Source organism: Geotrypetes seraphini, chromosome 1 (assembly GCF_902459505.1).
Source record: "Geotrypetes seraphini chromosome 1, aGeoSer1.1, whole genome shotgun sequence".
NCBI classification, from domain to species: Eukaryota; Metazoa; Chordata; class Amphibia; order Gymnophiona; family Dermophiidae; genus Geotrypetes; species Geotrypetes seraphini.
Window position 1 is genome coordinate 54,900,623 of NC_047084.1, and position 13,641 is coordinate 54,914,263.

At 40.4% G+C, this 13,641-nt stretch overlaps 1 pseudogene; it reads right to left on the bottom strand.

Moving 5' to 3' along the window:
* Window positions 1–394: 394 nt before the first annotated feature.
* On the bottom strand, window positions 395–1,350 carry LOC117366399 (annotated as a pseudogene).
* Between the last annotated feature and the right edge of the window lie 12,291 nt (window positions 1,351–13,641).

A 13,641-nucleotide genomic window follows, 5' to 3' on the forward strand; every position in this document is an offset into this window, starting at 1 on the left:
AATTGATCCATACAACCACTCTATATAATTTCCTAAATCCATCCAAAGCCCCCCTCTCATTCAATTAAATCAGTAAGATTAAATTACCCCATGAAACATATATATATATATAAAACCATTCCACTAGGTTATTTAAAAATCTATAGCTTTATCTCAATGAGATCTGAAACCTAAATTTTAAAGCAGATAACAAAAATTAAATATAAGATATAGTGCATTCAAGTCCCATCCCCCATCTCAATTAGGAAAGAGTTGATCAAAGCTGTACTTATCTCTATCCCTACCCATGCCATCCTTTACTTCCCTATGAATTATCAGTAAACACAACTATAAAACAGCAATCCACTGAACAGTTGTAATGGAACCCATTCAGGATGGGATGGCTCCTTGTTCTTTATATGCCATGTTCCATACAAGTGCTCAGGGGGCAGCTCTCTTCTGATGGGCAAATTTTCCATATGGTATAAGGTGGTTCAGACTGCCCAGCAGCTTATAAGCACTGTTCAGGTTCAGACTGGAGATGGTAAAATGCTTGTAGACATCCTCGGTAGGCTCAGCATTAAAATCCCCACAAACAATGAGTGGGACTTTTGCCCCCTCTGTTATGTCATGTAGGTTGTGAAGTAGGTCAAAGCCTTGTGCTGATCAAAACTGCTCCCAGCCAGTACGTGCTTTCAAGTGGGTGACCACCACACAGCAATCTGCCTGTTTCACTGCACTGCAGTATTTCTGCAATGGCCACTTGGTTTGTTTTCAGGGTCTTAGCTGTCAGCTGTAACTTGGTGCTACTAACTAGCTGAAAGTGGCTCTGGAGGAAAAACAAGGCACAGCCATCTGGTCCAATGTTGCACTCTACATTCAGAAGGGGACCATAGCTTGGGCAGAAAGGTGCACTGATATCCCAGCCTGCTAAACACTGGCTGAAATGTATCCCAGTAATGATCAACTTCCTTCAGGCAGGGGACATCTGGCTGGTAGGTCAGAATCTCCTCCAGAATCAGGCATTTCCTCTCCTCCCACTTGAGTGCTTCTATAAGGCACTTAATGAAGTTGTCCTTGCTTTCACCTAGAGATTGTGCCAGAATGTTCCACTACATGACCCTGAATGGGTGGTGGTGGCTGTTGGAAATGCCATTTCTTAGGATCACAAAGTCCCTGTGGAGCTGGGCTGGCTGGCCAGCCTTATAGAATTTCCTGACAATCCTCCAGAAGCTCCTTTAGATCAATGGACTCCAGTTCCTCCTGAGTTGGTTGCTCCAAGTATTGCTGTGGTACAGCACTGCTACTACTGCCGAGAGTTTTAGCAAGAGTGCTGCATAGCCTGCTGGTGCTGCTCCCCATGGAGCAAACATGCTTGCCCCCACCACCGTCAGCCCATCTCTGGCATAACCCCACACACTCCGCAGGCAGTAGCCCCAAAGAAGTGCTGGCGGGCATGGAGCTCCCAGCCCCAGTTCCCTCATCGTCTTCTGCAGACAGGGAGTGCACCAAGTCCACACTGCCGGGCAGTTCCTCCACGGCGACAGCAGCGAGAGAGCCACCCCGCACAGCTCAGCAGGGCCCTGGGACATACCACGAGCGCCAGCCTTTAGCGTGTTCCTAATAGGTTCCGCCCTCAAGTCCTAGCAGCAAATAATCCAAAAGTGTGGTCCACTACATCAGAAAGGCCAATCATGCAAGAAGAGGATTGTGCATGTAACAATAGCAGCCTCAGCATAGCTTCCGAATCCCCAGACTGAGCCGTGCACAAATCATCTTGCGTCTCTCCAGGGTTCCCCCCAGGAAGCAGAATCAAAGGGCACAGGAAGCATAAGCAGCGGCGGCGGTGGGCCTAGCAAGTAGACTCCAAGACATGCGGCTTTTGTGGGCATCGCAATGGAATCACACGAAACAAAGGTGAGTGAAGGCCTCGCTGCCAGCTCCACCCACCTCCCCCACCATCACTAACCTTTCTCTGACATCAGGGACAAATCTGCTTGCCAATTGATCCCTATCAGAAGATTTATTTGAATGAGAAAAAAACTGTCCTTGTGCTATGACAGTTCCACATATTGAAATAATTAGTTCAAAAACATTAAAAGTCATCTTTAATTTTCTAAAATCCAAAGAAAATCAATCAATAAATAAAGACTCAATTACAGCTGACAGGATTATCCATTTAGTTCATCAGTGTTTCTTGGGATAAAACCTCCTTCAGCTTTTCAGGGTCTTTAAACTGGTAGAATTTTTCTTCATAAGTAACCCTCATTATGGCAGGATAGTAAAGCCCATATTTTGCCCCAAGTTCCTTTAATTGTTGCCTTAATTGTAAAAATTTCTTGCGGAGATTCCCCGAGACAAACATAAGCTTTGAGTCCTTGTAAGTCAAATTTTTTGTCTCCTTTGACACTCTTAAAATTTCTATAACATGCTGGAAACATAACAGGCGAAATATTATTGGTCTAGGTCTCGACTGACCATTAGGTCTCCTCCCTGGGATCCTATGTGCCCTTTCTATTTCTAATGGCACATTTAAGGTAAGGGGGAAGTATTTTTGGTATAACTTCTTCTACAAAAGATATAATATCCTTTCCCTCCACCCCTTCCTTTAATCCCAAAATCCTCACATTGTTTCTTCTTGCCCGGTTTTCAAAATCTGTCATCCGTTTTTCCATTTCTTGAAGAGCCTTAGATCTTTTTTACCTTGCAGCTGCTCATTTTCCACTTTCTCCATTCTGGTTTCAAGCTGATCCATCCTGGTATGGACCATTTCCATTTTTTGTCCCAGATTTGCCACTTCTTCCTTCATTGCTGCCAGTTGCTCTGTGTTGTCTTTCAACCTTAATCTAATATTTCTTAGTTCCTCTATTAGCTCTATCATATCCAAAGCGTCCACAGGCAGGGGAGCCTTGGTGGGAGTGAGCGGATCTTCCTTCAATCTTTTTGCCTTCCCTCCTGATTTTGAGGCTGTTTCAGGCTTGGATTGCTTATTAGAAGCCATTATTTAATAAAATTTCAGACTTTCTGTTTTTAAGGAGATAGATTTTAAAGCTGGGGAAGGGAGCTACACAGCCATTTAAGTTGCCTTCAAGTTCCAGAATCCTCCTGGTATATTTAATTTGCTATAGCAGTTGGTGAGGAAGAGCGAGCTGATTGACATGAATTGCCGCTGATGGTTTGAAGGGGCAGGTAGGCAGCTGTTTGCCGATTTCTCAAATCACAGCTGACTGAACTTCCTAATATATATATATATATATATATATATATATATATATATATATATATATATATATATATATATATATAATTTGTCTCCTAGTATACTTAAGTTGTCATTACAGCTAAGAAGATTTGATTAAACTTTGTTCTGAAACAGGGCTAATTGGCTGACCCAAAACTGTCATTGACAATTAGAAAAAGCAGGAAGTCAGCTGTTATGATGGTTTCTCTGATTGGTGCGAAGCACTGTGAGTGAATGAACTGAAATGGAGGTGGATTGAACTACTGCTGATAATTATAATTATAAAGATTTGAAAAGGTGGCAGTTGGTGGTGGTGGTGGGGAGAGGGAAAGGTGGAATTGCCACTATAACTACTAACACGGAACTAACTGGCTGACACAAAACTAAACATCTATACTAATTGTGCTGGTCTCTTAGGGATCCTTTTTCTAATCTGTGCTAGCAGTTTTAGAGCACACTTAGCACGCGTTGCAATGCCGTGCGCACTAGACGCTAACTCCTCCATTGAGCTGGCATTAGTTTTTGGAGCACAGTACGGGTTAGCGCACATGGCAATGTAGAACGTGCTAAAAATGTTAGCGCATCTTAGTAAAAGGAGCCCTTAGTTTTGGGAGGTTTTTTTGCTTTGTTTTTTAATGGATAAATACTCGCTCAGATCTGACTCCCAGATGAACACCAAATTAAAGACAAAGATCGGGACAAACCATACCTTCAAACCGATAATATGGCTACTGCTGATGTAACGGCCTTGTTAACTTCACCTAATTATATTCATGATCTTACAGCAGCAATTGTGAAAGCATTGGATCCCCGCTTTACACTACTTTCAGGACAGCTTACCGGGATGGAATCAATGCTCTCAGATCTTACTTGTCGAACAGGAACTAGAAGTGCATGTTGCAGAGGTGGAGGAGATTTCAACAGCTACATCTGAAATCTGAATCATTGGAATCTTTGTGGGAGCGGATTAAACTTCAAGAAATTAAAATTGAAGATCTGGAAAACCACTCCTGCAGAGATAACATACAATTTGTTGGGCTTCCTGAATCCATCTCAGACACACGTCTTCTTACAGAGTTGGAGGAATGGCTACATATAGAACTGCCTCTTCCATCAGTTGGCCCCTTTCATCTTGTGTGTGAACATCGGTTGAGCCGCAAACTAGAGAGTCAACAATGACCCCGAGTTGTTATTGCCAAGATGCACAACTACGCTCATAAAATGGCTTTACTCCAACAATATCGACGGAACAGGGACTCACTTAACTACAAAGGTACACCTGTTCATCTGTTCCAAGATTACTCTATTTCATTATTGGAAAAAAGGAGACAATTTACCCCTGTGTGCACTGAATTAGTGCAATGGAAAATGCGATTTATGCTATCTTATCCTGCGATGCTTTGCATTTTCACTAATTCAGGATGGCAAACTTTTATATCTGCAACGGAGGCTGGAGACTATATACACTTTTTCCCGAATACAAGATCATTAGTAGTTTGAAAAAAACTTTAAAACAGTTTGTTCCATGAATAGAAGGAAAACTTGTTGCTCATCTGGATAATTTCTGGTTCATTTAATTTTGTTATTGTGATGGAACTAAATACGTTAACTACTAAAAGAGGTTTAAATATTTTTCAACTTCAGATTTCTGGTACCAAGATGTGGTAAGAGAACAGTATAAACCAGAATAGTGGCTTTCTGCATAGAAATCCCAGATCTGCAATAGAAGTTAAATCTTTATTTTTCTAAAAATTTATTTGTTCAATAGATTTACCTATATATTGAAGTATAACATTATTTCCAATTCTGTGGCATTATGGAAGGCTTGTGGAGTTATGGAAGGCTATGGAATTGCCTCTGAGAAAATGTTCTATGGGATTTTCATCTTGCCTCCAGATCAGTTGCAGTTGGTGCAATCAGGGCAGGATTAACCAATAGGCCAAGTAGGCATGTGCCTAGGGCCCAAAATGGTCAGGGGGGCTCGATGAAGGTGGGCATCAACATTGTTTTTTCCAAACAGCGATGGGCCCCTCCAGCATCGATCGGCAACGTGGGCTCCCCCCCCCCCGATCGGCAATGTGCCCCCCCCTTGACGGAAAGTAAGACAAACAAGCAATGTGGGTAAGAAAGGCAACGGGAACTGTAATTGTGCAGGCGATGCTGCTTGCCCAAAGCTTCCCTCTGACGCAGCTTCCTGTTTCCGCCTGGGCGCATGGTGGGGTGGGGCGGGGCAGGGAGCCCAGTGTACTTGTGTGCCTAGGGGCCCTCGACGAATTAATCCTGCCCTGGGTGCAATCTTCCATTTTTAGTATACTAGACTACTGTAGGGTCTTATTTGAAAATTCTAAAGAGATTAAGGGTAGTCCAGAATATTGTTGTGGTTTAAAAAAATGGGAGCATATCACCCCTTTCTATCACCAACTGCACTGGCTGCCGGTGGAGTCTAGAATATTGTTTAAGTTTTCTTGCATCTGTTATAAAGTAGCATTTGGTCTGTCACCAGGTTATCTTCTTTCTAATTTTTCTTGGAGTCATTCTAATAAAAATACACGGAAAGCGCAGTTATTTACTTATCCTTCCATAAAATCTTCCGTTATAAGATGTTCCTCGAGAAAACTTTTTCTTTTCAGGCCATTAAAATGAATATATGGCTCAGAAAAATGATGTTAGAAGCTTCTTCTTACTTAGATTTTAGGAAATTACTAAAGACTCAATTATTTAATAGGCTATCATAATGTTTTTATCTTTTTCTTTTATTTCAACCATGATGCATTTTATTCCTACAGTTCTTACCTGCATGGTCTGCACTTTCATTTTGATCAATTTTACTGAAATGTCCGTACTTATATTAAGAACATAAGAAGTTGCCTCCACTGGGTCAGACCAGAGGTCCATCTCGCCCAGCAGTCCGCTCCCGCAGCGGCCCATCAGGTCCGCGACCTGTGAAGTGGTTTCTGACCACTTCTATAACCTACCTCAAGTTCTACCTCAAGTTCTATCTGTACCCCTCTATCCCCTTATCCTCCAGGAACCTATCCAAACCCTCCTTGAACCCCTGTACAGAGTTCTGGCCTATCACATCCTCCGGAAGCGCGTTCCATGTGTCCACCACCCTCTGGGTAAAAAAGAACTTCCTAGCATTTGTTCTAAACCTGTCCCTATTCTGATCAATTTTATTGAAATGTATGTATTGCCTTTTTGCTGTATTTTATTAAGATTTTTTTTGAAATGTATGTATCGTTTTTTCATGCTGTGAGCCGCTTAGAACCTCCCTGGTATGGCGACATATAAATAAATTATTATTATTATTATTATTATTAAAAGTACATGTTGAGCATACAGGGCACGATTAGTAGACTTTTCTAATCATCCCACACTGGGTGCCTTCTTTCTAAAATCTGGCACATATGCCAGCTAACATATACTGTATATCTCTTTATAATAATTTTATTTCTGTTCTCTTAATTGCTTGTGCATATCTTAATTAGTGTTTAACAACAACAAAAAAAGTTATATTGGGATGGATGGGGCCTGGAGTCAGGTCACATTATTACGAAGCTCTGACTTTCTGATTCCTACAATTAGTGAATCAGGGATGTTATTTTGGTTATTGGGGTTAGGGTTAAGGGTAGATAATTGGGGATTGGGAAGGGTTAAGGGGTTTGGGTGCGCTCTCAGGACAGCTTTTTGGGATATTTTGGATTTATTAATTATTGTATTAGTCATACTCTTTAATCTTTTGTTTTTTACCAAAATATATTATTGATGGTACATTAAATCATTTCATATTTTTGTTTATACATATCATGACAGTTATATCTCCTGAGACCTATGGTGAAAGCTGGGCACCCTGGTGTAAATTTCATGTTTTCTTGTTAATTGATTTATTTGCTACCTGGGATGATTGCGAGTAGCCACATGGAATGTGTCTGGGATAAACTCTCCTATCAAACGGACCAAATTGCTTTCTTATAGCATCACAATGAAATAGATATTGCTTGTTTACAAGAAACTAAACTATCTGATGCAGAACATTTGAATCTTAAAACTGGTTGGATTGGTGAGATCTTTTACTCTTCCACAAATTGTAAAAAAGGCGGGGTAACGATATTGATTAACAAAAGATTAATGTGTCAGACTAAATTGCTTGCTACAGATATTTATGGTTGCTTTGTACTTCTGCAAGTGATCCTAAGTACATTTAGTTTTAACCTTTTAGTAGTATATGCTCCAACTACTTATGAACATGCTTTTTTCCAGTCTCTAGTTAAAAAGATCTTAGAGTATGATTCTTCGCACTTAGTTTTGGCTGGAGATTTGAATCAAGTGCTTGATCCCTCTCTTGATAGGTCTACCCCAGGCCAGCATCCTTCTGTTCCACATAAGGGGGTTCCTTATTTGTGTTCCACATTGGACATGGTAGATCCATGGAGATTGTTACATCCTGTTGAGAGGGATTATACACATCTTTCCATATCTCATTTGACATAGTCACGTATCGATTATGTTCTTGTCACTCAATCCTTGTTTTCTCGAATTCTTTCTTCTACAATAGGACCTATGGCTATTTCTGATCATGCTTGTATACGCTCTATACCACTCAGGATCTTGTAGACTTCAATTATATCTCCTCTCAGCTGTCTCTTTTCCAAACTGAAGAGCCCTAACTTTTTTAGTCTTTCCTCATACGAGAGGAGTTCCATCCCCTTTATCATCTTGGTCGCTCTTCTTTGAACCTTTTTTAGTGCCGCTATATCTTTTTTGAGATAAGGAGACCAGAACTGAACACCATACTGAAGGTAAGGTCGCACCATTGAGTGATACAGAAGCATTATAGCATTCTTCGTCTTGTTTACCAACCCTTTTCTAATAATTCCTAGCATCTTGTTTGCTTTCTTGGCCACCGCTATTCATTGGGTGGAAGGTTTGAGTGTATTGTCCACGATGACACCCAGATCTTTTCCTTGAGCACTGACCTGGTAACAGCATTCAGTAACTATGATTTGGATTATTCTTCCCAATGTGCATAACTCTTTATTTGTCCACATTAAATTTCATCTGCCATTTGAATGCCTAGCCTTCCAATTGCCTTTTCTTTTTAAAATCTTTATTGATTTTCAAAACTTATAAAAAGTGCAACAATTATACATTCAAAAATATCAAATAACAGCACTTATATTCTTGCAAACAACTGAAACAAATTACCCTATCCCCTCCCCCCCTACCTGGATGTGTGTAGAATCTAAGCAAATCTAGGAACCAAGGATTTACTCATTCTGCTACTTGACAAATGCCTCCAATGGACTCCATTGTAACTCTGTTTTTTAAATTAACCTTTTGTAATCCGCCTTGAACCGCAAGGTAATGGCGGAATAGAAATCCCTAATGTAATGTAATGTAATGTAATGTAATGTAATGCATGTGTTTTAATTCCTTTGAATAATTTAGTGTCATCTGCAAATTTAGGGGTCCTTTTACTAAGGCACGCTAGCCGATTTAGCACCTGCTAAATGCTAACACGTTCGTAGAATATAATATTTAGCACGTTCAGATCCCTGTGGGCCACCACTATTTACCCTCCTCCATTGAGAAAAATGGCCATTTAACCCTACTTAATTTTCTATTTGCTTCTTCTCAGTTTGGCTACAACCAAAGATAAGTTATTACCATGTTTTCCTGAAAATAAGACTGTCTTATATTCATTTGGGGCCCAAAAAAGGCACTAAGTCTTATTTTCGGGGTATGCACATGACCATCTCTCCCTTCCTCTCCTTCACCCCAATTCTTCCTCTTTCCTTTCACATGTGCAGCATCTTTCTTCCCTCTCCCTCCCATCCCTCGTGCAGCATAACCCTTGGCCAGCTTCTATCCTTTCCTCCCTCCCATCCCTTGTGCAGCAGAACCCTTGAGCACCCCCCGCCCCCCACCGCATAGCCGAACCCCTGCTGACCCTCCATCCTACCCTCCCCGCTGACCGCAAGCGAGCCCTACCTTCATCCGAAGCAGCGTCGGGCCGGCAGCACTCTAAACAGGCTGCTTGGTATTGTCCGTCGGGGATTTCACTTTGCCGTGTTACTGATAATGTCATCAATAACGCGACAAGAGTGAAATCCCTGATGGACAAGGCTGAAGCAGCCTGTTTAGAGTGCTGCTGGCCTGAAGCTGCTTTGGTTGAAGGTAGGGCTCGCTTGCGGGGAGGGAAAGATGGAGGTTCAGCAGAGGTTCAGCTGCATGGGGGGAGGGGGGATTGCAGCAGGGTGGGGTGGATTGAACAGTTGCCAGCGAATCCTGGGACCAGGGCTTATTTTGGGGGTAGGTCTTATTTTTGGGAAACACGGTATATAAAAAACCCTTTATAGAGCTTCACGATAGGAGAAAATTGATGAGAAAATTTGAAAAGGCATTTTTGAACATTCGTTCATTTCAGCAATATGTCATGAAATTATGTATTGATGATCAACAATTAAATGCTTTTTTGATTGACTTAATACCTGTAATACTGATATTAAGTTCTAGATGTGTTCTGGATATTTTGAACATAATGGAAGATACATGGGATCATTAAGAAAGTTACATACTGTATTTTGCAGCTATTGTTCCCAGGAAACCAAATGATATTATGAAAGCCAACATGTTCCTTGTCTAAAAGTCAATTTACTGACAAGTCCTTTTTTAGTTTGAGACAATTGTATACTACCAATAAAAAATTGTATTTACAGTATTTATTTATTTTAAAAATTTATGAATTGCTTAACACTTAGGGCTCCTTTTACTAAGGTGCGCTAGCGTTTTTAGCGCACGCAGGAAATTACCACGCGCTACACCGCACGCTATGCTTGTAGAACTAATGCCAGCTCAATGCTGGCATTAAGGTCTAGCACGCGGGGCAATGTATACCGTGCTATTCCACGAGTTAAAGCCCTAGCGCACCTTAGTAAAAGGAACCCTAAGTAATATATAAAAACATTACATACACACTTTTAAAAACCAAACATAATAAAATACAACAAATTTCTCTTAATACCAAAATATCAGAAAAATTAGAAAACGAACAATAACCAGAGAGTTTAGAGACACAGGCATATAAGTGGGTTAAAAAAAGGAGATACCCAGACAAATGCATCACAAAGGCATATCACAGAGCTAAAAATGGCAACAGCACACATCTTTTATATCAGTTTATTGCAAACTGTAAGAGCTTTTATTTAGCTGTGAAGGTTTGGATTTAAAAGTTTAAATGTTTTCATCTCAGCACTATTTTTGTGATTATTTACAGATTCAGCCTGACCCGTAAATCCCTGAAGAAGCTGCCAGTTGGCAGCAAAATGGGTCCCGTTGGACTTTTAAAGTTCAGATCTCTGCTACATAGTCCATGCAATGATCAGCTAAGCAGTCCTTTTGATACAAACGATCAGTTGAATTATGAGATAATTGTTCTCTTTTCATTCACAACCGTTAGTTTTGGTTGAGACTATATTCCACAACTGTTATTGCTGGTTGGGATAAAAAAAATTGCCTTTTGGCAAGGCGTGTTTGCTCTTAAGAGAGATTTTACATGAAATATATGCCTATATACCCGATACTATAGGTTAAAGCACAAAATAAGTGTGTTGAGTTAGTCTCCAAAAAATATTGAAAAAAAGTTTGAAAAAAAGTTAAAAGATAATTGAAAAAATAATTAAAAATGATAAAGACACATTCAGAGTATAAATAAGATAAGCTTGTAAATTATAAGAATTGATGAAAGATGCTCCTGCCACTAGCCTCAGTAAAGCATCCAATATATATATAGGTTAACCTTGTGGGGTTCTGATAGTCAAGTGGAGGGGCACAATCAAAAGATACATCTAAGACCTTTTTGGGCCTAAGAAGCTAGTCGTCCAAAGTCGGACATGGAAAAAGTCCATTTTCGAAAAATACGTCCAAAATATATATATATTTTTTAAATCGTCTAACTGTACATCCAACCGTCTGATCATCCAGACTGCTAAATCATCTATCTTTATACCCCATTTTCATCCACAAATTCATCCAAGTCAAAAACACCTAGAAAAAGACCTTTTGGACATGGGCGTGGTCAGCAAAGTAATGGACTGGAAATGCAAACATTGCACCAGAATAGTGGGGTTCCTTACAGGGGACTGTTGTGAACTTCACAAAAAGGATGCCACATACACATCTTACCACGACAACCTTATAAGGTCATGGTAAGCCCCCAAAACACCCCCCCCCCCGAACCTACTAGACCCACCTGTCTACCAACCGAATAGCCCATATGGCTGCAGGTGCCACTTATATGGCAGTACATAAGGGTTTTGGGGAGTACACATGTTTCACCATGCATGCAGTGGTTAGAATGGCTTATAGGCCTGGGTCCTCCTCTCCATGGTTCACTAGCCCACCCCCAGACCACTTAAGCCATCTCTGTGCAGCTCTACTAGGCTTTCCTATGCCAGGCTGCCAGGTGCTAATATTCTGGAGGCAGATATATGACGTTTTTATTATGAATGATATGGCGGGGGGGGGGGGCAGTGATCACTGGGGGAGTGTGTAGGGGTCTGTACTTTTTCCCTACAGTGGTTTTCTGGTCACTTTGGATACCTTCTTGTGACTTGGACCTGGTTTTAGATGGCCTAAGTCAGAACACCCAATTTCTGTCTAGGATGGCCCATATCCTGCCCAAATCCCATCCTCACCACTCCTCCTAAAACGCCCCTTTTAGCTCTGGGCGTACTGCAGCACTGTGAAGGCCTAAGTCATTTTTAGATACGTCTAAAACCCGGTTAGATTATCGGCACTTGGATGACTTGTCTCACTGATCGTCTAAGTGCCGATTTAGGCTGGTTTTTAGACATATTTACGATTCGATTATGAGCCCCTTAGGCTATAAGTGGAATATAAATACTAAAAATAAATATAAAATAAATCCACAGTGCCTCTTCCTTATCCTGCAATTGTGTGGCTTTAATATGATCTTTAACATATAACGCTATTCCCTCTCCTTTTCTTCCTACCCTGTCTTTCATGAACAGATTATAGACCAGTATAACTACATCCTAGTCATGGTTCTCAGTGAACCACATCTCTGTAATTGGAACTATATCCAATTCATCTTCTTCCATCACAGCTTCTAGATCCAGAATCTTGTGTCCCATACTTCGAGTATTAGTACATACTGCTTTCCAAGCATTGCCTCCTTTTTCCATCTGTGTAGAGGTATTCAGTGATTTACTTACATGAGGGTTCATTCTCACCCGGGAGCTTTGATCACCCTGTCCCATCACTTCTAGTTTAATACACTCTATAGTAGATTAGCCAGCCTGCTACCAAAGACACTTCTTCCCTTCTTAGATAGATGTATACCATCTCTGTTCAGCAGCCCTTGGAAAATCATCCCATGGTCCAGGAAGCCAAAATGCTCTCGACACACCATCCATGTTCATCTCAAGGGTACATGAGTTTTTTATTTCAGTGTTTTTCAACCTTTTTACACCCGTGGACTGGCAAAAATAAAATAATTATTTTGTGGACCGGCAAACTACTAAGACTGAAATTTAAAAAACACATTTCCACCTGTCTCCGGCAGGAATTTTCTGCAAACCGTCACCGGTCCGCGGTCCAGCGGTTGAAGCACAGTGTTCTATTTCACTTCCTCTTATCTATATGCATACTTTTAGTAGCTGACATTATGATTTTAAGATTTTTTTCTTTATATAAGTTTTTATCTGAAGTCTATGGTTTGTGATTTGTGGGTTTTATTTATTTATCTAATTGTATTTATGATTTATACTAACTTGTCTCTTATGTATCTATTAACAGTTTTAGCAGCTCTTGAGAGGCCAAAACATGGCCATGCCAGGCTTTTAAGTATTTATTTATTTATGCTTTAATGTGGTAGATAAATTTGGACCTTTTATTATCATTGATCCACAGTTTTGCTGCCAAATATAAAATGATACACATTGGGAAGAATAATCCAAATCAAATTTAGATGATGCTAGATTCCACTTTAGGAGTCAGCACCCAAGAAAAAGATCTAGGGGCCTACACTGAAATTTTCTGTCCAGTGTGCGGTGGCAACCTAAAAAAGCAAGTAAGATGCTAGGAATTATTAGGAAAGGAATGGAAATAAAGATGAAGAATATAATAATAATACTAATAACTTTATTCTTCTATACCACCATCACCAGTAGTTCTAGGCGGTGTACACTGAGAAAAGCTGAACAATCAGTGAGAGTGCAATCACACAAAATGCACTAGTTACAGTCTTAAAAACTCCTAAGTTAGGTAATGAATTTGTCAAAGTAGTCTTAAATAATTTTCAAAATGAACAATAGGACATAGCATGATGGATACATTCACCTAACCAAGATTGCAATTTGCCTGCTTGAAATACCAGTGTCCTGTCTAAAAAAGTCTTA